General features: G+C 46.6%; 2 protein-coding genes and 1 pseudogene across 2 annotated transcripts in view; all 3 read right to left on the reverse strand.

The window, feature by feature from the left end:
- The window catches only part of LOC137419063 (uncharacterized), a 1,330,575-nt gene that overhangs the window by 752,548 nt on the left and 553,026 nt on the right, over positions 1 to 25,001 (reverse strand). The gene's annotated exons all lie outside the window — the stretch shown is intronic.
- The window catches only part of LOC137419053 (uncharacterized), a 240,867-nt gene that overhangs the window by 102,997 nt on the left and 112,869 nt on the right, over positions 1 to 25,001 (reverse strand). The gene's annotated exons all lie outside the window — the stretch shown is intronic.
- Positions 18,857 to 25,001, reverse strand: part of LOC137419583 (uncharacterized) — a 58,834-nt pseudogene continuing 52,689 nt past the window's right edge.

The raw sequence follows: 25,001 nt of genomic DNA on the forward strand, positions 1-25,001 counted from the left end.
GAGTGAGGGAGTTTGTTCCAGAGGCGGGAGAAAAGAGGAATGAAAGAGTGAAGGTGAGCGGAGAGCCGAGATTTCGGCAGTTTAACCATCAGAGGGTTGCTGGCAGATCTTGTGCGACCTGTAGGAATATTTGGGGGACAGAGCACAGAGAGAGCTGGGGGTGCAAGGCCGGAGAGGAGTCGGTAGAAGACAGAAAGACCACCTACCTGCCTGCGGTGAGTGAGTGAAGGCCCTCAGAGATAGCTTCATCGCGGGAGATTCCAATAATTCTGAAAGCTTTGGTTTCAACAGCGTGAAGCCGAGCTAGGTGTGAGGCAGGAGCACCGGCCCATAGGGGAGAACAGTATTCCATTGAGCTGCGGATGAAAGCCTTGTATGTGGTGAGGAGCTCAGGTGTGCCGAGGAAGGACTTCGCACGACGGAGGATGCCCAGTCGGCGACTGGCTTTGGAGGCCAGCTTGGAAATGTGGTTTTCCCAAGAAAGATCATGGCAGATAGTGAGACCCAAAATCTTGAGCGACAGAACTTCTTGGAGAGGATTGTTGAGAAAGTAGATGGGAGGGTTGTCCAGTCGATCTTTTCGGAGAGACATAGTAAGAGTGTGAGGTTTGTCAGGATTGAAAGACATGTTCCACTTGTTTGACCAGTCTGTGATTTTGTCCAGGTCTTCAGAGAGTGAGGAGGCAGCAGACTGCCGATCTGAGGGAAGAGGAATGGAGCGGCAGAGAGTGGAGTCATCAGCAAAGAGATAGAGAGGATTTTCGAGAGAGTCAGAGAGATCATTGATGAAGACCAGAAAAAGCACGGGGCCCAGAACACTGCCTTGGGGAACTCCAGCCTGAACAGGAAGAGGAGATGAGAGAAACCCATTCAGGGCCACACGTTGACGACGACTAGAGAGGAAGTCCGCCAGCCATGCGTGGAGATTTCCATGGATACCAAAGGAGGAGAGTTTGGTGAGCAGAGCGGGGTGCCAGACCGTGTCGAAGGCACGTGATATGTCGAGGGAGACAGCTCTAATTTCCTGTTTGGCATTGAGGACCTCCATCCATTGTTGAGACAGCAGAAGCAGCATGTCCAGAGTAGAGTGACCTGGTCTGAAACCAAATTGATGATCAGAGATCAAGCCATTGGAGAAGAGGAAAGATTTCATATCAGAAGCAATGATGGATTCCATGACTTTGCTGATAATTGGGAGAAGGCTGATTGGTCTGTAGTTGCTAGGATCTGTTTTTGCACCTTTTTTGTGCAAAGCGGTGATGTTGGCTGATTTCCAAGCAGATGGCAGTTGACCTTGAGCAAAAGAGAGGGTGAAGAGAACAGAGAGAGGGTGAGATAGAGCAGCAGAGCAGGATTTTAGGACCTGTGGGCTGATGCCGTCGGGTCCAGTTGCAGAATCAGAGTCGAGGGTTGACAGAAACTTTTCCACCTTGTCAGGAGGAAAGGACACGGAGTCCAGGAGCAGCAGGGTACGACTGGGTATGGTGGGTACAGAGAGGGATGGGTTTGGGACACAAGATTTAGAGGCAAACACAGAGTTGAGGCATTCAGCTTTTTCACGTGCGGAGTCAGCTGTGTAGCCGTTTGAGGTAAGGGAGGGGATGGAGGGGGAACAAACACCAGAAACGGATTTGACCAGACGCCACCAGGATTTGGAAGAGGGAGACAGATAAGAGAGTTCGGTCTTGAGAACGGAGAGATATTGTTTCCTGGCTCTCCTGAGGGTGGACACACACTTGTTTCGGGCTTTGTGAAAGGAAATGAGATTTCCTTCCGTTGGATTTGCTTTCCAGGAGACGAAGGCAAGTTGTTTCTGGGCAACAGCCTCACCACAAGATTCCGTGTACCATGGACGGGAGGAAGGGTATGACAACTGAAGACGAGATGGGATAAATCTGTGCATGAGAGAGAGCAATTTACTTTGGAAGAATTCCCAGGATGAGTTGATGTCAGAGGTGGTAGAGATGGGAGACCAGTCCAGATGATTGATGGCTGCTTGAAGACCGTGCCAGTTGGCCTGAGTGAAATGCCAGACTCGTCGACGCTGAGCAGGCTCCCTGAGGATGGTCAGAGAGATGTCCACTTTAACAAGGACATGATCAGATGATCCGATCGGAGCAGAAGAAGAGCAGCAGACATTTTCAGGGAAGTTAGTCATAACCAAGTCCAGAAGAGAAGATGTTCCGTTGACTGAGATCCGGGTCGGGAAATTGACAGATTGTGTCAGTCCCAGTGAGTCGCAGAAGTCCTTTGCTGAGGAGCCATGGCTGGTGAGAGAGGTACCCACACCCAGCCAACTGGCATGATGACAGTTGAAATCACCACATATGAGGAAGAGAGAGTTGGGATGAGTAGATAGAAGTTGGTCCATATCATCAGACAGCGAGATGTAGATGGAGTCATCACTGTTTGGTGGGCGGTACAACACACATATGAACAAGAGGTGGGAGCGAAGGGGAAGCCGTAGCCAGAGGTATTCCTGGGGGTGAGGTGGAGAGAGTGCAGTGCAGGGCGAGTGAGGAAGAGAGTTTTTGATAAAGATAGCAACCCCGCCTCCAGGACGAGGCTCAGGTCTATCATACCGGAGGAGGGAGTAGCCCGGGAGAGATACTATGGAATCAGAGACATCATAAAGGAGGAAAGTTTCTGTTAAGCAGATCACGTCTGGTTTGACAGAAGCAACCTGTATGGAGAGATCAGTTAAGTTTGAACGAAGGCCCCGGATGTTTGAGGTCCATACCATTAATGAAGAGGAAGGGGGAGCATCAGATACAGAACAGGGGGGAGGAGGGGTAGGGTAAGATGTGGAAGAGGTGGAAGAGGTAGGGAGAGCTGTTGAAGGTGTGTCAGAGATTTCAGAATAGCTCGGAGAAAGGGAAGGATGGGGCGGACAAAAGGTTTGATGGTGATTGGGTGAGCCACAATGAGGTGTTATTTGAGGAGGGGGAAGAGCGAGGCAGAAGGTTGGGGGAGATGGAGGTGAGAGTTTGAAGGGGGAAGAAGCGGGGAGGACGCTTTGAGGAGGGGGAGTGAGCGGGGGGAAATTGAGAAGCAATGAGGGTGGGGAGATTTGAAGGGGAGGGGTGAGGGGGGAGTTTGGGAGGGAAGGGACAAGGGGAGGGATTTGAAAGGGATGGGATATGGGGGAGATTTGGAGGGGAGGGGTGAGGCAGGAGTCTAGGAGGGGAGGGGCGAGGGGGCGTCTTGGTGGGGAGGGGTGAGGGAGTAGTTTAGGAGGGAGGGGGCAAGGGGGGAGATTTGAAAGGGATGGTTGATGGGGAAGATTTGGAGGGGAGGGGTGATGGGGAAGATTTGGAGGGGAGGGGTTATGGGGAAGATTGGGAGGGGAGGGGTGAGATTGGATTTTTGAAAGTGTACGATTTATGGGAAACGAACATTTATTGCAAAATGAGTTTCTTGTGACCTTCGAGTTAAAAATACGTTTAAGGACGCTGGATGGAGGATGGAGTGCAGGAGAGTTTAGGGAATGTAGAACAAAGGCACTATAGGAGATGGATATTTTTTTTGGGATGAATTGATTTGGTGAGCAAGTCGAAAGCAGCCTTTTAAAGAAGAAGAAGAAAAAGGTGTTATAAAATATGACGGAATACATAACTTGAGGGGAAAGTGTAAACATTGAAGGTTAATGAGTGAAAACTATCTGGGGAAATGGGGGAGAAACACGTGGTCGAAGAACGAACGAACGAATAAGAATGAATAAACGAATGAGAACAGAGAAGGAAATGTTTTTTTTTTTTTTTTTTTTTTTTTGAGTTGAGATTTACACAAGGAAGTAGGCTATGGGTGAAAAGACTGGGAATACAGAGAAAGAAAGTTATTGGATCACAAACGACGGACCACTGAGAGAAAAACAAAGCCTCAAGGTTGTACAGTGCACACTGTACAAGGCCTTGCTCGCGACACGGCAAACAGACGATCAATTTATGAAAGATAAACACCGAGAAACAACCAAAGTTGCACACAATAACTTCACACACCGAAAGATAAATACAGTTTCGACAAAATACAATTGTGAACAGACTTAACTTCGAAAAACGTGGAGACCGTGTGGAGCTTCGAAAATCCCTGCCGCCGTCTCCAAGATCTCAAGAGCCTACACCCTTGTGTATTTCGTCGAATTTAAGTGATGAAGGCGAAAAGGAGGGGCTAATAATTATTGCGACACCGCCTTTGCGGGAGTCACCGTTACTAAAGAAGGACAGGCCGGGGAAGAGCCTACACCACTCTGCGACACAGCAGTCGTTGGCATGTGTCTCTTGTAAGAGGGCAATGTCAACTTTCTTCTGTAATAAAAAATCCCTTACTTGAACTTTACGGACAGAGCTACATCCTCCGTTAATATTCAAGCTACAAATGGAAAACCTCATTACAGCTATAAGGAGGAGTGACAACCACTCAATTTTTTGATAGCAGTTCATTCTTAGCTTTTTGCAACCACTTCTTTAAACGGTGACGTTGGGAGGAATTGAAATTAAAAACGTGGGGCCGTTTTACCATCAGTCTAGCGGAATGTATAAAATCAGGTAGCTCCGGAAAAAAGGTTTCTATTACAACATTCCTTTTTCGGAATGTGTCCTTAAGAAACCTTTTTATCTCGGAGGGAGGGATTGGAGGGGTTTCTTCTTCCTTAAGGCTACCACATTCACTAACAGAGTCATCTATATCAGATGGCTCAGATGGTGTGTCACACTGGTTTTCATCATTTATCTCCTCACCGTCATCACATCCCTCCACGTTATCGGATGGGGCATAGTCCATAGAGGGAGGGGACGGGGAGGGAGAGAAATGAGCCATCTTCAGGGGAGGGGGGGGGAGGGCGGGGGTACTAATTTTTGCGGTTCAACCATATCAGTTTCTAGGTCAGTAGACAAGGGCGAGGATTCATCCACATCTATGTCCTCCAATACCGAGAAACGATTTTCTGTGACGAGGGACAAATCTAGGCCAGAGAGGAGGGGCTGTCGGTTTTCAGTTGTAGGTTTTTTAAAGAGATGACCGTTTTCATCTGTTGTTTGCAGATGTCTTTTTCCTTTTGGGCAGACTAATTGAAACTCGTCCTGGTTAGTGGGAAGAGATTGCAAGGGTTTGGGGGGAGGGGGGGGGAGGGAGGACGTGATCATCGGGAGGGGATTCCCATCAGCTACCATGGCGGGAGAGGTAGGATCAGTTATAGCAGGCAACAAGCTGTGATTGGACGATGTCGCCTGGGGGGTGAGATCTATAGTTAACAGGAGATGGCTGCAATTAGATCCTTCAGTAGAGGGAGGGGCCCCTGTTTCAAGGGGAGGGGAAGGGGGTACGGCGGGGGGGTTTGGATTGGTGGTAAGAGGGCTTGGGTCGGTGGTGGACAGATTGGGATCAGTGGTGGTAAGGCTTGGGTCGATGGTGGGAAGGTTCGGGTCGGTGGTGGGAGGGCTTGGTTCGGCGGCGGGAGGGCTTGGTTCGGTGGTGGGAAGGTTTGGTTTGGTGGTGGGAAGGCTTGGGTCGGTGGTGGGAAGGCTTGGGTCAGTGGTGGAAGGGTTTGGACCAGTGGTGGGAAGGTGGGGGGGTTGCTTATTCCCGGTTCGGAGGGGAGGTTGCACTTGTGGAGAATTCTCTTTTCGGGGGCAGTCATGCTTAACATGCCCAAATTGTCCGCAGCCAAAACATTTTAGAACGTTGGTGGACACGTACACTGTATATTCGTTCTGTTGATGTTTTAATTTTATTATAAGGTTTAAATCCTTCTGGGAATTTTTTAAAATCATAAACACTTGCCGCCGGAATGAAACCACGTGCCTTAAATCGTTGTTTCGTGACCCAAAGGGAATCATGGAGATACGAGACACGATGGTACCGTATCGGGACAACTCTTTAATTAGTACATCGTCGGATACAAATGGGGGGCAATTTGATATCACGACTTTTATCGCTGGGCTATCTAGTGGGGAAATCATTATAAATAAATCTGGATCGATTGTCAAACCCTGTTCGACAATTTGTGGGACACAATCCACGTCGGACAAAAAAATAACGATCCGCTTGTTCATCCGCGAAGCGGCAACAACCTTGTCGATCCCGACAACACGACCGGTTGCGAGGACAACGTCCTCGACACTAACCTCACGTTCCGGAGGTACACAAAAGAACCCGTGCTTACGGGTCAGGCTCTGAAAGGCCGTAAATCGAGATAGTGCAGCTGCCATGCTGGAACAGCTGCACTTACAACCCCTCCCCAACTCGGGGAGGGTGAATATATAATACAATCTTCCCTACCCGAACTCCGGGAATGGGAAGCAATCAGACCTCTCCGATTTCCCTAACTTCGGAAAAGGGAGGCAAAAAAACAAACTGAAGGAAGGATAAACGAAAGGAAAAAAAGAAAATAGAGGTTTAAGATGAAGGAGCAAACACCGATCGGGCGACACCCAAAAACGGCGAACCCTTACCAGCGATCACCCTGTGCTCTCCGGCTCTCTCTCCCATCTCAACATATATGGGAATCACCAGGAAGACTCCACGAACAGGCACAAGGACACAGAGGGGGGAAAACGGGGGGGGGGGGGAGGGAATGGAGCAACAACACAGAGCACTCACAGGCCTCCACAAGCAGACGCCATGACAGTACAACAAGCATACAAACGGCCAGCAGGTGGCGACAGAGAGGGAGAGAGAGAGAGGGAGAAAGAAGCAGAAAGAGGGAGTCAGGGCGAAGCAATAGAGGAAGAGAGGGAGTCAGAGAGAACAAGTGCCAAGTGCCAAGCCTGAGGACAAGTAACAAGTGCCAAGCCTGAGAACAAGTGCAACCACCGCAACTTCAAACCACCACAGCTTTGAGCTTCGACGGCAGTTTTCGTCCGTGGCTGTGAAGGAACGGCGGCTGCTAAACGTGCCGATCGACCAGCGGTGGCGGCTGCTCACTCCCGGCCTGACCGTGCTCCGGTTCCAGTTTTCGTCCTCTCCCTCCAGCCATCCACCTCCTGCCATTCCTGTCATCATTCCCCGTGTGAGTCTGTCTTTGTTTGTTCTGTCCATGGGTTAATTAAGCCTGTATAGATAAGCTAGCATTTCACTGTGTCACCTTTCCTCTTCTGTATTTTATTTTCTTATCCTTCCTTCTTCCTTGGTTTCTTTCAATTGTGTAAATAGTAAATTAATCATATTTGTATTTCTTACCCTTTGCCTTTCTTTCTTCTTTACATCCTTCGTCTTAGTCTTTTCCCCATTGAATATCTGTGGCGCGATTCAGCCATCGTTCAGGAATCGGGTTAGTCGGGGTAACTGTTCGGGCGTGGCGGCCATCCGCTCGGCAAACAACATCCTCGCCGCGGTCCCGTAACAATATGTTGATTGGAGGTTCTAATCAAGAGTTATGTTAAAAAATAAGGTTTTAAGGTAACAACGGTGGCCATTTTGGGCGCCGTCATGTATTACAAGGTCATTGCAACAACTTTAATAAAATATACATTTTATTAAGGTAATTGAGGAGAGCTGTATAGCATCATATACAGTATTTATTGTACACTTGTCCAGTATTCAGTACACATATTCAGTCATTAAAACCTCACATGTTTATACAGATATGCAAAAACAACGTTTTTTGTGATGAAGACATCATTGACTTTTGAATTTTATAATTTTTTTCTAAAACATGAGATACACCTGGCCTTTTTACACAGTATGCATATTGTATATGGGCAAATTCATGGAAAGTAATAATCCAATCATGAAGAGGAATTTTGATATATGCAGAAAAATGTATTTCAGTTAAGATCTTTTTTTTGGAAAATAAATGTCGAAAAAACACATTTTTGGCTCTAAATTGTTACGTAAATCACCCTAAAAGCCATCAACATTGGTATCAACATGTATCAAATTAAATTCCTTTTAATATGACACCAAATATATGCTGATTGGAGGTTTTATTCAAACGTTATCCTCAAAATATTTATTGTTAGTCAAAAAGGCGCACATTTTGGACGCCACCTTAGATTTAGAGGTGACCGCAACACATTTTCAGGGGTACACCTCTGAAATATTGTATGATATCATAAATACTTGCAAGGTAACATGGTGTACTTAGTTTGTAGGAATCTGGCAGGTAACTCAAAAACTAAGCATGATATTTGATTTTGGCCCTTCGCTTAAAATGGCCTGTAGCTGAAGAGCCAAGTGCATTATAAGCTCATGAGTAGTTAATAGTTCTAAGAGTGGTACTGTGCATTCAGAATGCGGATGGCAATAGCATAGGTACCGTTCCTGAACCTAGAGGTTCTGACCTTGAGGGCTCTGAGACTTTTCCCTGAGGGTAGGAGTTCGAACAGGGGATTGGCTGGATGAGAAGAGTCCTCAAGGATATTCTGGCCAACCCTCTGCATTCGGGACTCTTGGATGTAGGAGAGAGAGGGCAGGTCAGTTCCAATTATTTTGGAAGCTGTACGTATGACTTTGTCCAGCTCATATTTTTCCTGGGCCGTGATACTGCTGAACGAAACAGTTATTGAGAAGGTAAGTGTAGATTCAATGACAGCACGATAAAACTGGAGCATGCCCTCCCCTGATACTCTGAACTTCCTGGGTTGCCTCAGAAAGAATAGTCTCTGGTGGGCCCTTTTTATGATAGAGATTGTGTTATCCTCCCACAGGAGAGGATTTTCAGAGAGGAGGAGATGGTGGTGCTGAGAAACTTAAAGTTGCACACCTGCTCCACCACCTGGCCGTTGATGACCAGAGGCTAAAGCCCCATCTCGTCCCTCCTGAAGTCCACAACCATCTCTTTGGTTTTTGTGATGGACAGCTGTAGATTGTTGTTGTGACACCAGTTGACCATGAGGGAGATTTCGTCGTGGCAGGCTGATTCATCACGAGAGGAGATGAGGCCCACAACTGTCATGTCATCAGCGAACTTGAACATTCTGACAGAGTCCTGATGGGAGATGCAGTCATTTTGTATACATGGAGTACAGGAGAGGAGACTGTAGTGAAATCGTATTCGTACTGAACCCGGGGTGATGCTCGCTGCTCGTTGACACCGCTAGGGGCGTGACTATAAGACCCGCTGCTGCGGACGGTGCTCCGAGACTTCTCCTGTCACATGTTACATCTGGTAGACTCGCTAACGGTACGCCAGCATAGAATATCCAGCTTGCTTGCATTGAATGTTATGAATGGTCCCATGTGATGCCACATCGTATACTTATTGCATTTCCTGCATTACAGGATGATGTCATGATCTAAATGGAATTAAACCACAAGTTGGACTAAAGTTGTGTGGACCTGATTGGTTTTCCACAACACTTAATTCCATTTATATCTACCGACATGGCTGGCAACAAGACGCTGGCGGTTGCCGTATTCTGTGCCGACCCGCAAGCCCCGGATGGTGGCTTGCAACTGAAGCACTGGCTCAGAACATTGGAGAATCATTTCGAGGAGCCTGAGACCGCGCCGACGGCTGCCGCGAAGCTAGCAACGCTTCATTCAAAAATCGACTACAAGGTGTACAATTCCATCGCTCAATTTGCGACGTATGACCTCTCGATCGCGGAGCTCAAACGGCTGTACATAAAGGAAAAAAGCCCGGTGTATGCACGATATTTGCTGCTAACGCGACGTCAGCAACCCAACAAGGTGATGGACCACTATGCCCAGGAGCTCCGGCAGCTCTTGCTGGACAGCATCAAGGAGCCACGGACTCCCGCGCAGGCTCAGGATGATCTTCTTTTAGATGCCTTTATTGCAGGGTCTCCTCCCAGGAACTACGGCTCAAGCTCCTAGAGAAGACCGACCTGACCTTTGCTACGGCACTCGAGCAAGGGAAAGTATACACCGAAGTGCGGATGCAATCGAACAACTATGATCGCACGCGCCTCTTGGCGAGCACTACACTACACGCCCGGCCAGAGAGTGCTACCGCCGAGGACGCGGACCTGCTCGCGGAACTCCGGGATGCTCCGGAGGAAGACCCAGTCCTGACGGCTGCCGCTACGGCCAGACCCAAGGCCTTACGCGGGGCCGCATGCTTTTTCTGTGGGGGGCCACGCCATGCCCGGCCCGTGTGTCCGGCACGAGACGCTATATGCCATTTGTGCTTGCAAAAGGGACATTACACGAAAGTGTGCAGGAAAACGGCACGCGGCTCGCGGCTAATTGAATCGTGCGGTCTCGGTCGCGTGGGCGCGGCGACCTTGAATGGGCTCATTGCGGAGCCTGCGAGCCGAGCCCGAAACCCGGCGCCTTACCCGTCTTCGATGGGGAGGTCCCCTCTCTGCGGGCCCCTGGGGGCTCAGACGTCCTTGGCGGGCGTCACCGGACAGCCACCACAGTCTCATCCTCAATCCGGCACGAAGTACGTGTCCTTGACCAAACTCCGGGCCACGCAAGGGGCTTTGAAGCCTCGCCAAGCCCCCGTGGAACGTTCCCCTCGTGTCGTCCACGAGTTAACGGTGGCCCTCACCCCGGAAAAGGCGATTTCGAATACTACGGAGGCCTTTTCCTGCCAAAAGTGTCAAAAGGCGTTTTCAAATACTACGGAGGCCTTTTCCCGTCAGAATTGTCAGATTTTGAATCGCGAAACACCGGAATGCTTGGGAAAGCCCTCTGATGGCATTAATGGATTCCCCATGGACAACGCATACTCCGGCCACGACCGCAAAACTGCTGCTGGCATAGGATCCACCCGCGAGGCTTGTCCGACCCATTCGGGGGGTTCACTCCCACTCCCAGCAGCCTCGTCTGGCCTGGCTCAAGCCCTTATTCCCCTCATGGTCGAAGGCCATTGTGTTCGGGCCTTGGTGGAAACAGGGTCTACGGATAGTTTTATCGACCAGCGACTTGTGCTCAGGCATGGATGGCGGATCTGGAGGTCTACGAGATGGATCTTCATGGCTTCCCAGGGGCTTCGACTCAGCACAAAGGGGGAATGCCGATTGAAACTCGTGCTAAAGGGACGGGTTTTTCCTGATGTACACCTTATGGTTTTACCCGCTTTATGTGCTGATATTATATTAGGACACGATTTTCTTAAGCTGCATGGACGTCTGGTAATGGAGTTTGGTGGGCCTGACACGCTTGTTGTGGGGGCGGACGATGCGCTTGCGGTGTGCGCCCTAGCACAAATTGACATCCAGCCACTTTCGCTGTTCCCCAATCTAACCTCCGACTGTACCCCTGTCGCGGTGAAATCACGGCGCTACTCTCGCGCAGACATGCAATTCATTGCGGACGAAACAGCTCAGCTCTTGAAAGACGGCATCATAGAACCTAGCAGGTCGCCGTGGCACGCCCAGGTCTTGGTGGTGCGCAGCGAGGCCCACCGCAGACGCATGGTAATCGACTATTCCCAAACGATTAACCGCTTTACACAGCTGGATGCCTACCCCCTTCTGGGGATGGACGCGCTGATGCAACAGGTGTCCCAGTATTCGGTCTATAGCACTCTCGATCTCCGTAGTGCATACCACCAGATCCCTATCTCTAGGGCGGATCGTATCTATACCGCTTTTGAGTCGGGGCAGCGGTTGTACCAATTTACGCGATTGCCTTTTGGGGATAACGAACGGGGTCACTTGTTTCCAGAGGGCCATGGATGACCTCATTGCACGGGAGCACTTAACCGATGTTTTCGTCTACCTCGATAATCTTACGGTTTGTGGATATGACCAAGGGCACCATGATGCTAATCTGAAGCGCTTCCTTGAGGTCGCGCAGAGGTATCACTTAACTATGAACGAGGATAAGTGCCAATACTCCCTACGCACGATAGATCTTCTGGGGTACACCGTGACCCATGGCTCTGTCGCTCCGGATAAGGAGCGTCTGCGACCTTTGCTCGACATGGCCCCTCCCTGTGATCGGGCGTCCCTGAAGAGCGCTCTCGGGCTATTCGCCCATTACTCCAAATGGGTGCAAAATTTCTCCGCGAAACTTCGCCCCCTCGTGGCCTGCGACACCTTCCCACCGAGTCCGGCCGCATTGGCGGCCTTTGAAAGCCTTAAGGCCGACATCGCCCGAGCCGCCATGGCGACAATCGACGAGAGTGGCTCTTTCGTCCTCGAAAGTGACGCCTCGGATCAGGCCATCGCGGCGACCCTCTCCCAAGGGGGGGCGTCCCGTGGCTTTCTTTTCATGGACTCTTACCACCGCTGAGCGGAGACACTCATCCGTCGAAAAGGAAGCGTATGCGATCGTCGAGTCTATTCGGCGATGGCGCCCGTACTTACTCGGGCGGTGCTTCCAAATCATTACGGACCAGCAAAGCGTTGCGTTCGTGTACGACACCTTACACGCCCAGCGCATTAAGAATGAGAAAATCACTCGCTGGCGTATCGAACTTGCCGACTTCTGTTACACCATCAAATATCGCCCGGGGAAGGATAACCGGGCCGCCGATGCCTTATCACGACCGGCTACATGCGCGGCTATCACCTCTTTGGAGGGCCTAAGGGTGCTGCATGCCACTGCGGGCCATCCCGGCGTAACGTGTTTCGCTCATTTTTTGCGGCGTGGCAATCTCCCATACTCGATTGACGATATCCGCCGTATCTGTCGCGACTGCGCTATCTGCGCGGAAATCAAACCGCGTTTCTATAACCCTCCCATGGGGACTCTGGTTAAGGCTATGCGACCGTGGGAACGCTTGGCGATGGATTTCAAGGGCCCATTGCCGATGTCGAGTGGCTCTCGCTATCTGCTCACTATCGTCGATGAGTACTCGCGATTCCCCTTTGCTTATACGTGCGCGGACATGACTGCTGCCACGGTGATGCGATGCTTACAGAACTTGTTCTCAATGTTTGGGTACCCGGCCTATGTCCATACCGACCGGGGTGCAGTCTTCCTGTCTCAGGAGGTGCGCGGCTATCTGCTCCAAAATAACATTGCTTCTAGTTACACCACGCCGTACAGACCCCAGGCTAATGGGCAGATCGAACGCTTCAACGGGATTATCTGGAGGGCCATCATGCTCAACCTCCGGACCCTCGGCCGGGGCCTCGATAAATGGGCTTGGTCGCTACCTGCGGCATTGAACTCGATCAGGGCTCTCCTGTGTACGGCAACCAACCAAACTCCCCACGAGCGACTTTTCCACCACCCCAGGAGCACGGGGTGTATACGGTCTTTGCCCAGTTGGCTCGCTGGGCCCGGGCCGGCCTACCTTAAACGGGCGGTTCGTGCGAGCAAGTACGACCCCCTAGTGGACAAAGTGCAGATTCTCCAGGCTAATCCTGAGCATGCTCGTGTGATGACGACTGATGGCCGTGAGACTACTGTCTCCGTCCGTCACGTTGCCCCATGTGGGGTCGCCGACCTGAGTAGGGAATCGGACGGACCGACCGAACCCATCTATGAGACTATGGCCTCTCCCGACGCTCCCATCGCCGAAAGTCTACCGACTCTCCCCTCGCCGGGTCTACCTGGGCCCGACGACTTGGAGTTACCCCCTTCGTCACCCGACCCTGATGGCGCCTCCGACGCCGGGGACACAGGGATACGTGATGCCGTACCCGGGGAATTTCGGACGTGCGCTGGCAGAGAAATTCGCCGCCCGGCCCGATACGGTTGGGTCGACTGATGTTCCGCACCCTGTTCGTGCTGACGCTCGCTCGCTTCTAGCCGCACCGCCGTATTATTCTGATGGGGGGCAGAATGTAGTGAAATCGTATTCGTACTGAACCCGGGTGATGCTCGCTGCTCGTTGACACCGCTAGGGGCGTGACTATAAGACCCGCTGCTGCGGACGGTGCTCCGAGACTTCTCCTGTGACACGTTACATCTGGTAGACTCGCTAACGGTACACCAGCATAGAATATCCAGCTTGCTTGCATTGAATGTTATGAATGGTCCCATGTGATGCCACATCGTATACTTATTGCATTTCCTGCATTACAGGATGATGTCATGATCTAAATGGAATTAAACCACAAGTTGGACTAAAGTTGTGTGGACCTGATTGGTTTTCCACAACAGAGACGGCACACATCCTTGAGGTGCTCCTGTGCTAATACGTAGGGGTTTAGAGTATCTGTTATTGATTTTAACCACCCAAGTTCTATTCTGTAAAAAGTCGAGGACAGAAAGTTTCGGACTATAGTGTTATGGGATATCACAGGGCAGTAGTTTGCAATTTGACCAAGCATAAGTTCCATAATGGTAGTTTTCTGCTGGACAGTTTGACGCTGCTCAGCGGGGATACTGCCATCATCATCGATGAGTCCACGAAAGGGGAACGCTCTGCTCTTCTTCTCCCACGTGACAACTTCAGTGAGGAAGGGAGCAAAGTTGGGATTGAGCGACAAAATACAGACTTGGCATTTAATATTGAATATTTTTTTTTTCTTGACTTGGGTTTACTTTCTGAACTCAGTATATCAATCTGGTGAGTTTCTTTTACCCTTCGGTGATGTCTTAGTTGTAAGAACCATGTCACTGATTGTCTTTCGCAGCAAGAAGTCAATAACAGGATTATATCACAGGCGGCGTGACAAAATGTAAGGACAGGTACATTTGACGATTGGCTTCACAATTGGGTATATAAGGGTTGTTGTGTTCTGTATTAGTGGAAAACAACTGCTGCACATCCCCAAAAGTTATTGCCGCTTCCTCTGGAGGTGGTCCGTCAACTCGACAATGCTGTTTGTCATGGAGTGGTGGCTTTACGAAATTACAGCATGAAAGAGCGTGCTATTGCTCGGCAGTATGGCATCACTCAAGGTCAGGTGTCAAAGATCCTGAAACGAAATGCTCAGAGGGGTGTCCCTACTCCAATGCCGAGGCCAGGACGTCCACGCAGAACCACAAGGAGAGATGATCGCCAGCTGCACCGGTTAGTCTGCAATGGCCATACAAAGTCAGCTAATCGGCTTAGGGCTGAGTGGCAGCAACTGACAAATGTGCCTGTATCCAGAAGGCTAGTCAACCAATGACTGGTTCAAGCAGGCTATCGTGCCAGGCGTCCCCTGAGAAAGCCACGCCTGACCAGACAACACAGCCAGCACCAATTGCAGTGGGCCAGACAGCACCGTCAATGGCAGCCAGGACACTGGAATCACGTGACCTTCAGTGACGAGTCTAGATTTCTGGTCTATCGTCAAGATGGCCGTGTCCGAGTGCGCAGACAAGTGCATGAAGCCCACAACGAAGACTGTATCGTGCCAAAAGTCGAAGCTGGAGGTGGTGGGGTGACAGTTTGGGATGCTTTTCATGCAGGGGGCAAAACTGACCTGGTTGTTCTGAATGGAAACCTGAACCAGTTCAAGTACAGGGTCATTCTGGAAGAAACATTGCTTCCATTTGCTCGTGCAACCTTTCGAGGAAACTTTGCCATCCAAGATGACAATGCATGGCCTCATCGTGCTCGCATGATCCAACACTTTCTTGCTGACCGTGGTGTAGAGCATATGGAGTGGCCTGCCATGTCCCCGGATATGAATCCGATAGAGAACTTGTGGGCAGAATTAACGCGTCAAATCGACAACTTGGACCAGCAGCCTACCTCTATGCGTGAATTGCAGCAGACTATTGTCACTGCATGGCAAATGATTCCTGTCCAAAGCTGGGCAAATCTCGTGAACAGCATGCCTCAACATGTACGTGCTCTCCTGAATGCTCGTGGGGGTTACACGAAGTACTGAACTGTAATTTTACTGTCCGTAATCCCAGTCGTAATTTAACTTTTGTTTTTGTTCAAATTTTTTTTGGCTAATGGCCAAAATAAAAAGATACTTCTGGAAAACGCACAGAAGTTTAACACAGTACTGTCCATGAATTGAGTTCGATATCAGTTTACATCACTTTCAAGGATCAATTTATTTGCTTCGAAATGTCAAATGTGGTTTTTGTTTCTTTTAAAGGTCACATTAACAAAATCTCGAATAATATCAACATAATTCCAATGAACTTATGGTTCTAAGTCATCTTGAAAAGTAAGTTCACCCCCACAAAAAAATATTCCATATTAAAGGCCAAGTCTTTATGAAGAAAATTGTCTCCAAATTTCAAAATAAATCAGCGTTTCAGTTTTGCTGATTGACCATTAAATAATGTCGATGTTCGTCAGTGTATGACACCCTGTAAACTGAATGGCATTGAGGTTCAGGCCCTTTGGGATACTGGTTCCCAGGTAAGCAAAACAAGCAGAGACTGGCTACAAGATAACTTGCCAAACCGTTGTAAGACCAATGGAAGAAATCCTACAGGATGGATTGTGATTAAAGGCTGACAATGGAAGCCCCATTCCATTTGAAGGATGTTCTGAAGCAGAGTTTAAGCTTAAAAACGGTTTAAAAATGGACCCAATAATTGGATTGAATTTCAAAGTTTATGGTTAGATATAGTCATACCAATGCAGTCATTCATTTCTTTGTTTCCAGAACTGAGCCGATCACAAATATATACTGTCAACCAGACTGTGCAGAATCGAGAGGAGGAACCAGTTTCCATGTGTACAGGCCGTCACCATACTCAAATTCTTCTTGGGATAACAACAAATATCCCTCATGTTCGTTCTCATCCACTTGCATGTGAAAACATCCACATTGTGAGAAATTGACCAAGAATAGTGCTGGACAGAAGGGGAGAGAGTGAAACCTTTTTTGTATACTTAGTCTCGGCTCCTATGAGAGTTAACTCATGGAATATATAATATGGGCAATGGGAGACAAGAGGAGAAGAGAGAGGGAAGTACAACAATAGTAGGAAACAGGGACATCGGGAGATCTGTGAAAGACAGAAAGCTGGGGTGGAATCTATGGGATAAATAAGATGGACACGACAGGGATGTTTTATTCAGGAAAGAAATTGGAATTTCAAGGAGGTGGATTTAAGATAGATTAACGGGGGAAGATAATATCAAGGTTTTAGATGTAGTAAGATATGAGATGATGCTGAACAACCTGTTTTAAAGACCTGGAGGGAGGAGTGGGATTGCAGAGTGTGGAGTGTGAAAGTTTGTTCCACAGGTGGAAAAAGAGGAATGAAAGAGAGAAGGTGCAAGTGAGGCATATGCGCGTCAGGCAGAGCATTCGCACCTTCCATGAAGGTGATGAAAGAGTCTGGTTTCACCAGAAGAGGCTTACTACAGGCAAACCGTGTGCACCCTGCAGGAAAATTAAGGAGACAGAACTGTAAGAGCAGGGGGTGCAAAGCCGAAGAGGAGTCGATAGATGATAGAACGACCACCAACCTGCCTGTTGTGAGAGAGTGAATGACGCTCATAATCAGATTCATCGTGGGAGGTACAAAAAATCATAAAAGATTTGGTTTCCTCAGCATGAAGCCACACTAGGTATGAGGCAGGAACACCAACCCAAAGGGAATAACAGCAATCCCTCAAACTGCAGATGAAAGCTTTTTAGGGGGTTGAGCAGCTCAGCAGTGCCAACGCAGGATGGAGGATGCCCAGTTAATGACTGATTTTGGAGGTCAGCTTAGGCAGGTGACTTTCCCAGGAAGATCACGGCAGATAGTGAAACTAAAAAGCTTCAGTGACAGAACCTCTTCAAAGAGGGTTGTTGAGGAACTAGATGTGAGGGTCTTCCAGATGCTCTTTCCTGAGAGAAAAAGTGATAGTGTAAGATTTGTCAGGATTTAAACATGTTCAATGTGATTGACCAGCTAGTAATTTTTGTCCAAGTCTGCAGAGAGTTAAGACGCTGCTTTTTTTCCTGGAACTGTCGATCTGAGGGATGAGAGATGGAACGGCAGAAGGTGGAGTCCTCAGTAAAAAGATAAAGATTTTCCAGAGAGTCAGAAAGATCACTGATGAAGATTAGAAAAAGCACAGGTCCCAGAACACTGCCTTGAGGAACTCCAACCTGGTCAGTAAGAGGAGATGAGAGAATTGATGAGAGAGATGAGAGAGATGAAAGGAGGTAGGGGGTGAGTTCCCCTCTGTATTCAAATGTATTCCTTCCATTAACAATGCATTGTCATTGATGTTGACAAAAATGCGGTAGCAACCAGCTGTGTGGCCTTCAACATGAGGACCTGTGTAGCTGAGCTGCTTGGCAGCAATCAGTGATGGTATTCAGTGCAGTGATGTCGAGATGGTAAACACTATGCAAGGATTTCAACTGTTTTGGTGAACAACTCTCAGTTTGATCGGGATTCCTTATGGGGATATTGTCAGCTCCAAACTCCCCAAAGACAGATAATTGATCATAATGTGCCATTACACATTCACAATAACACAGACACTGCATTTGTGTTTTGAGGACCTCTCTTTATTGCGAAACCCTTTACAAATCAAGGTTCATGAAAAACATAGGCAGGAGTGTTCTTCTGATAAACAATTTTACAACAAGGGTGTTCTCTCCATATCACACATGGCAATAAAACATGGACGACAGCAATGATAGAGTAAAAATTGATGTTCAAACCGCCATGGAAAGATGTCATCTGAGCAAAACCAAAAAGGGAAAAAAAACAACAACTAAATAAGAGAGAAAACAAAATTCCTAAACACTGCTCACAATCAAAAAACTCAAATGGAACTTGGCTGGATACATGGCAAGAACAGAGACAAGAATTACAAACTGGCAACCTATGGAAGGCCCTGAAAGAAGCACGATCAGTGTGTGTCATGCTATGTGAATTTAACAAACCATTATCAGCAAAACCTTTCCCACAGTCAGAGCACTTTTTATGTGAGCACTCCAGTGCAGGTTGCACTGTGGAAGTTCAAGCTCCATTTAGAAATGAAATCCTTGAAACAAATACATTTGTTAGGATGCTCTCTTTGGTTGTTATCTCCATCGGCGGGTTTTAGGAGGTGGTCGGAAGTTCTCCCAGAACTCAAAATCTCCACCTCCTTTTTCAGATCATCTTTTCAAATCGATGTTTTTGAGAGAAACCTTAATCACATAGAGCATTTGTGAGGATGCTCTCCTGTATGGATCCTCATATGTGATTTCAATTGGCGTTTTTGAGAGAAACCTTAATCACATATCGAGCATTTGTAAGGACGCTCTCCTGTATGGATCCTCAAATGTGATTTCAATTGGCCTTTTTGAGAGAAACCTTCATCACATGTCGAGCATTTGTAAGGTCGCTCTCCTGTATGGATCCTCATATGTGATTTCAAATGGTTGCTACGAGAGAAACCTTTATCACATATCGAGCATTTGTAAGGTCGCTCTCCTGTATGGATCCTCATATGTGATTTCAAATGGTTGCTTCGAGAGAAACCTTTATCACATATCGAGCATTTGTAAGGACGCTCTCCTGTATGGATCCTCGTATGTAATTTCAAACTGCAGCTATGAGAGAAACCTTTATCACATCTCAAGCATTTGTAAGGTCGCTCTCATGTATGGATCCTCATATGTGATTTCAAACTGCTGCTATGAGAGAAACCTTTATCACATATCAAGCATTTGTAAGGATGCTCTCCTGTATGGATCCTCATATGTAATTTCAAACTGCAGCTATGAGAGAAACCTTTATCACATATCAAGCATTTGTAAGGTCGCTCTCCTGTATGGATCCTCATATGTGTTTTCAAACTGCTGCTACGAGAGAAACCTTTATCACATATCGAGCATTTGTAAGGTCGCTCTCCTGTATGGATCCTCATATGTGATTTCAAATGGCCTTTGTGAGAGAAATCTGTATCACATATCGAGCATTTGTTAAGGCGCTCTCCTGTATGGATCCTTATATGTGATTTCAAATGGCCTTTGTGAGAGAAACCTTTATCACATATCGAGCATTTGTTAGGGCGCTCTCCTGTATGGATCCTCATATGTGATTTCAAATGGCCTTTGTGAGAGAAACCTTTATCACATATCGAGCATTTGTAAGGTCGCTCTCCTGTATGGATCCTCATATGTGATTTCAAATTGCCTTTGTGAGAGAAACCTTTATCACATATCGAGCATTTGTTAGGGCGCTCTCCTGTATGGATCCTCATATGTGATTTCAAATGGCCTTTGTGAGAGAAACCTTTATCACATATCGAGCATTTGATAGGGCGCTCTCCTGTATGGATCCTCATATGCGATTTCAAACTGCTGCTTTGAGAGAAACCTTTATCACATATCGAGCATTTGTAAGGTCGCTCTCCTGTATGGATCCTCATATGTGATTTCAAATGGCCTTTGTGAGAGAAACCTTTATCACATATCGAGCATTTGTAAGGTCGCTCTCCTTTATGGATCCTCATGTGTTTTTTCAAATCGCCTTTGTGAGAGAAAACTTTATCACATATTGAGCATTTGTGAGGTCCCTCTCCTGTTTGGATCTTCATATGTCTTTTCAAATTGCTGTTACGAGAGAAATCTTTATCACAGCCGGTGCACTTGTGGGGACGTTTTCCAGTGTGGATCCTCATGTGTATTTTGATGTTACTCGTTGAAGCAAAATCAATTCTACACACATTACACTTATAACGTATTCCCCTTTCTACATCCTTTTTGTGTTTGTTTAATCTAATATTAATCTTGGTGTTGCGAGGCCCAGACATGCACTTGTATTTTATAGGAAGTGAGTCTTGATGTTGTGATTCTTTCTTCATAAAAGGCTTCTTCTTCACTGTCAGGCTGTGCCTGGACCTTGTTTTTCCCATCTTACTTCTGGATTGTTCTGCAGAAACAAAAAACACAACATTTTATTTTTTTGGTCAAAATCAAAATGCAAAATATTTCACACTTTTCCGAAAATTATATATTTTCTCAACACAAAAATAGTACGTATGTTAATTTTTTACATTTCCACTCACCAGTTGCAAAACAAGAAGCACTTCCGTTTGTCATGTTAATATCATCTGAACCTTCCGTTGCAGAAGCACATTTTGAATCTTCTGTGACAGATGAATCATTGTTGTGTTGTCTGCCTTCCACATGCACAGAATAGACATCACCTGTGTACAAATCAGCATCAGTCGTTTGCAGGGAAATGGGATTGAGAACCATCTTGAGAGTTCATCGAACATGTTGTCATGGAATGTATTCTTAAATTCAAATATAAACATTGCGGCAAAACCCCTGCGCGCTCACCTGGTAGAATAAAGCAGTATACTACACTGACTAAGGGTATTTTAAACCGTATCATGGCATTTTTAACCAATTTCAATGGATGCGAGAAGACAGGGCAGCAGGTAAATCATACTAACATCATCATAAGACTTTAAACAAACAAAAAAAGAACTATTTTGGGGGGCAACCTATCCCGTTTGCCCCCTCCCCTACCCCTCAACAATTGATTACCATTTTCTAAATGCCGTGAACAAACGTTGGTACCTCATGGGTCATGAACGGATGGTTGTGGTCAGGTTTAATTGGAATTGCATGTGTAGTTTCTGAAAAGAAAGCATTTATCTATTTTGGGGGTCAAAGCAGGACCCACATGCCCCACACCCTTGTTGATGAGCCCCTTCGACTTCCATTTTCTTAGTGCAATGAACAAACATTGATCCATCACAGGTGATGAAGGTGGTGGTGAAGTTTCTTCGAAATAGTGTGTGTAATTTCAGAGGACAAAGCTAATTCCTATTTGGGGGGGGGGGGGGGGGTCAAACGCAGATCCACTTTGAATCCAGCTAAACCCCCTTAGACCTCGATAATTTTAATGCCGTGAACAAACTTTTGTCACAACACAACAAATATCATTTGTGCCAAATTTGCTCGCTATCCTATTAGTGGTTTCGGAGAAGAAGTTGTGAATGTTTATGGATGGACAACGCGCCACCGCATAAGCTCCCCGGAACTTCGTTCCAGGTGAGCTAATAATGAAGTTAAAGATTGTTAAAAAAGAAAACTTCCGGAGGTTAAGAGCTTTTGAAGCAGTCTTCTACATCACCCGAAAACACCACCCTATTTAACATGTCCAAGTACTGCTAAACTGGAGGTTATTGGAAGTAACAAGAGGGCTATTTGTGTTCAACAGTGTTTAAGTATTTAAATCAATTCACATAAAATAAAGATTATAAAATTCATTTTTATACATTTTCTGGAATTTATTGGCGTTGCACTGATGTCTATGACATCACTCTGACACATTACATCAGTTATTTGTGCCTGTTATTTGTGTCCTTTACGATGTCATTATCTATATAATAATAGCGTAAGGACTCGACTTTGTTATCCCTTTTACGCCGCACCCAGTGACCCAATGCCCACAGCACTAATGGATTTACGATCTACGAACTGCGCTCTTTGTTTATCACACACAGCCATACTGGAAAAATCTGAATTAGCCGACGTTAGGGCCCAAAAGCATCCGATTAACTGCCAATACGACACCATCTTACGACGCCATCGTATTGGCGTCTGCTGGGCGAAGGCGAAGCAAGCCTTCCGCTGATTGGACAGGTGAAGGCGAAAGCAAGCAGTCCACTGAGTGGACAATCCAGAGCATGCATTTGTGCCGGCGATCGATGTTCATATACGCACTCTTCATTCTCATCTTTCTTCCTAACTCTTACTCGGACAAGCAAATCCCGTATGCCATCCATAATGGTACACTCTATCCATATGCCACATCCTCCCTTCCGTGGATGTTCCACGGGTTTCGGCAGGTTGTAAATAATTCCATGTGGGGAATGTGTTGTTAACGATGATGTCATTGGTGCCATAATGACATCATAATTCGACAGGGACAACGCTTAGTCTGATCAGATTGAAATTTGTTGAGCGTGATCTATGCAACAATTATTTAGAGAATATAAATTGATGATACAATTTTTGGGGTGCCGCTGATATCGCCCCAGATTCGATTCTCACTCCTGTCGTGAATTGTTCTGGACACAGGGTTCTTACTCTTTTAAAACGAGTTTCCTTTTGAGGCCAAAACGGTTTGGCGGTGCCAATTGGGGTACGTACTCTCAATGCACATCAATATTTATTTCTTTGAGATATCGCCTGCTATAAAGCCTTTAAGGTCACTTGAGGTGGGGCCTCCACAAAGGCAAGTATATATATTAGACATTAGACAGAAAGGAGGAGTCTATTGACATTCCTCTTGAATCATGGCAGGTTGAGACAGAGAGGAAGCAGGATGCAGGTAAGGTGTTCCAGAGTAATGCCTTGTGGGGAAAAAATAAACAGAAGAATACATTATAGTCTTACTCCTTGGGACAGATGTAGTGTATGGATCAGAAGAAACTACCAGATGTGTTGAGCGACTGAAAGAATGCTCAGTTGGAACAACCTGATCGACCCTCGGAGCACATTCCGTGGAAATGTCTGTAAAAAAAAAAAGGCTAAAGGAAGCAACAGAGCAACAGAGCAGCAGACAGATAGGTTCCATGGATGATGCAAACTCCTGTCCCACCAGAATGGCAGCACGGTGCTGGATTCTGTCAAGAAGAGAAAGGTGACAGGCTGACGCAACAGCCCAATATGGCAATGATACTCCATGACAGGACGTACAGTGGCCTTGTATAGATGGAGCATAGCAGCTTGAGAAAGGCATCGCCGAGCACGAAACAAGCTGCCAAGTTGCTTTGACACGCTTTTAGCTCTACCAGAGATGTACTTTTCCCAGCTGAGGTTTGAGCTGATATCCAAATCCAAGCAGACAGATTACAGGTGGTTCCAGCAAAGGTGAAGAAACCATAGACAGGGTCGGAAAACAAGGTGATCTTAAACTACAAACAGATAACATGTGGATCTTTTTTGGTTGGGTTTAACAAACCAGTCTTTTCCCCATTTCATCACACTCTCCAAGTCCTGATGGAGAATGGTACTCGCATGGTCACAGGTAGGGGTGTCAAGAAGCGGGTTTCAGGCAGGTGGGGTGCAGGGGAGGGGGAAGAGAGGTCACTGTTTTGGGACCGAGCTTCTCCAGTAATTTTTTAAAAACAGTACAGTGAAACCCCTCATTGGCTTAGCCTCATTTCCTCATCGTTACATTTAAACCTAGAAGGTGATTTTCCTTTTTCTTGCCGGAAACAAAACAACATTTGCCACAGTTACTGGTACAGTTTCAAACCTTACAGAAAATGGTTATTAACCAGAAATGTGCCTTAGAAAGAAATGCGTTTGTATCCTCTTTGTACAAAAATTATTAACCATCTTTAGTCCTGCGGCATAGCAGACCAATTGTTCAAATTGTTCTAAAAGCACCAAAATTGGCACACATGTAGATTAATATATTCTAAACATTTTTGGATATGGAGGCATTCAAGATTAGCCCTGTGGAAGATATGGCGGCCATTGTTCAAAATGGCCGCCATTTACCATTAGCGTCATTACATAGACTTCATTATGTGTCGTTAGTATGGTGCTAGATGGGCCAAAATTCCTTTTTTTTTACATCAGAATTAACATCAATAAGTGTTTAACAGATATTTAGATACAAAATATCTGTTATCTGTTAAATTTAAATATCTGTTAAATGACAGATATTTAACAGATATTTAGTTTAACAGATACAAACCTCTCGATGACATGCATTGTATCCTCTTGGATGCTTGTGGGTGCATTTGCCAGACTCAGCAGGGCATCAGTGAGTTCTGGCAGCGTGTTCCATGTTGCCCAGGCAGATTTCTTCCCATGTCCGACGAAGGCTGACACAGTATCACACCCTGTGATGGCATGAAACATTGGAAGAGTGCATTTTGAATGAATCTTGAATGAATGAAAAGAGAAAGAAAAAAAAAAGAGAAAAAAAAGAAAAAAAAAAGAAAAGAAAAGAAAAGAAAAAAAATGAAAAGAGAATCTTGAATGCCTCCATATCCAAAATTGTTCAGAATGTATTAATCTACATGTGTGCCAATTTTGGTGCTTTTAGAACAATTTGAACAATTGGTTTCGTATTTTTTACTATGCCGCTGGGCTACTTCTCAGGTATGTTTTTGCCAATCTTAGGGAGAAATAGTGTTCACCAGTCGTGGGTGCGAATTGACTCAATCGGTCCAAATGTCTCACTATATCCTATATTTTCGATCAAACGGCCAAATAAAAGTGACCATTTGTTTCAAAAAAGTTTTTTGTCTTTCATGAAAGAAAGTTCCATAAAAGGTTATAAAAGAGAGAAAGGGTGGGACCCTGAGGTTATTGCCT

The sequence above is a fragment of the Myxine glutinosa genome, chromosome 1 (genome assembly GCF_964187855.1).
Source record: "Myxine glutinosa chromosome 1, kmMyxGlut1.1, whole genome shotgun sequence".
Classification (NCBI taxonomy): Eukaryota; Metazoa; Chordata; class Myxini; order Myxiniformes; family Myxinidae; genus Myxine; species Myxine glutinosa.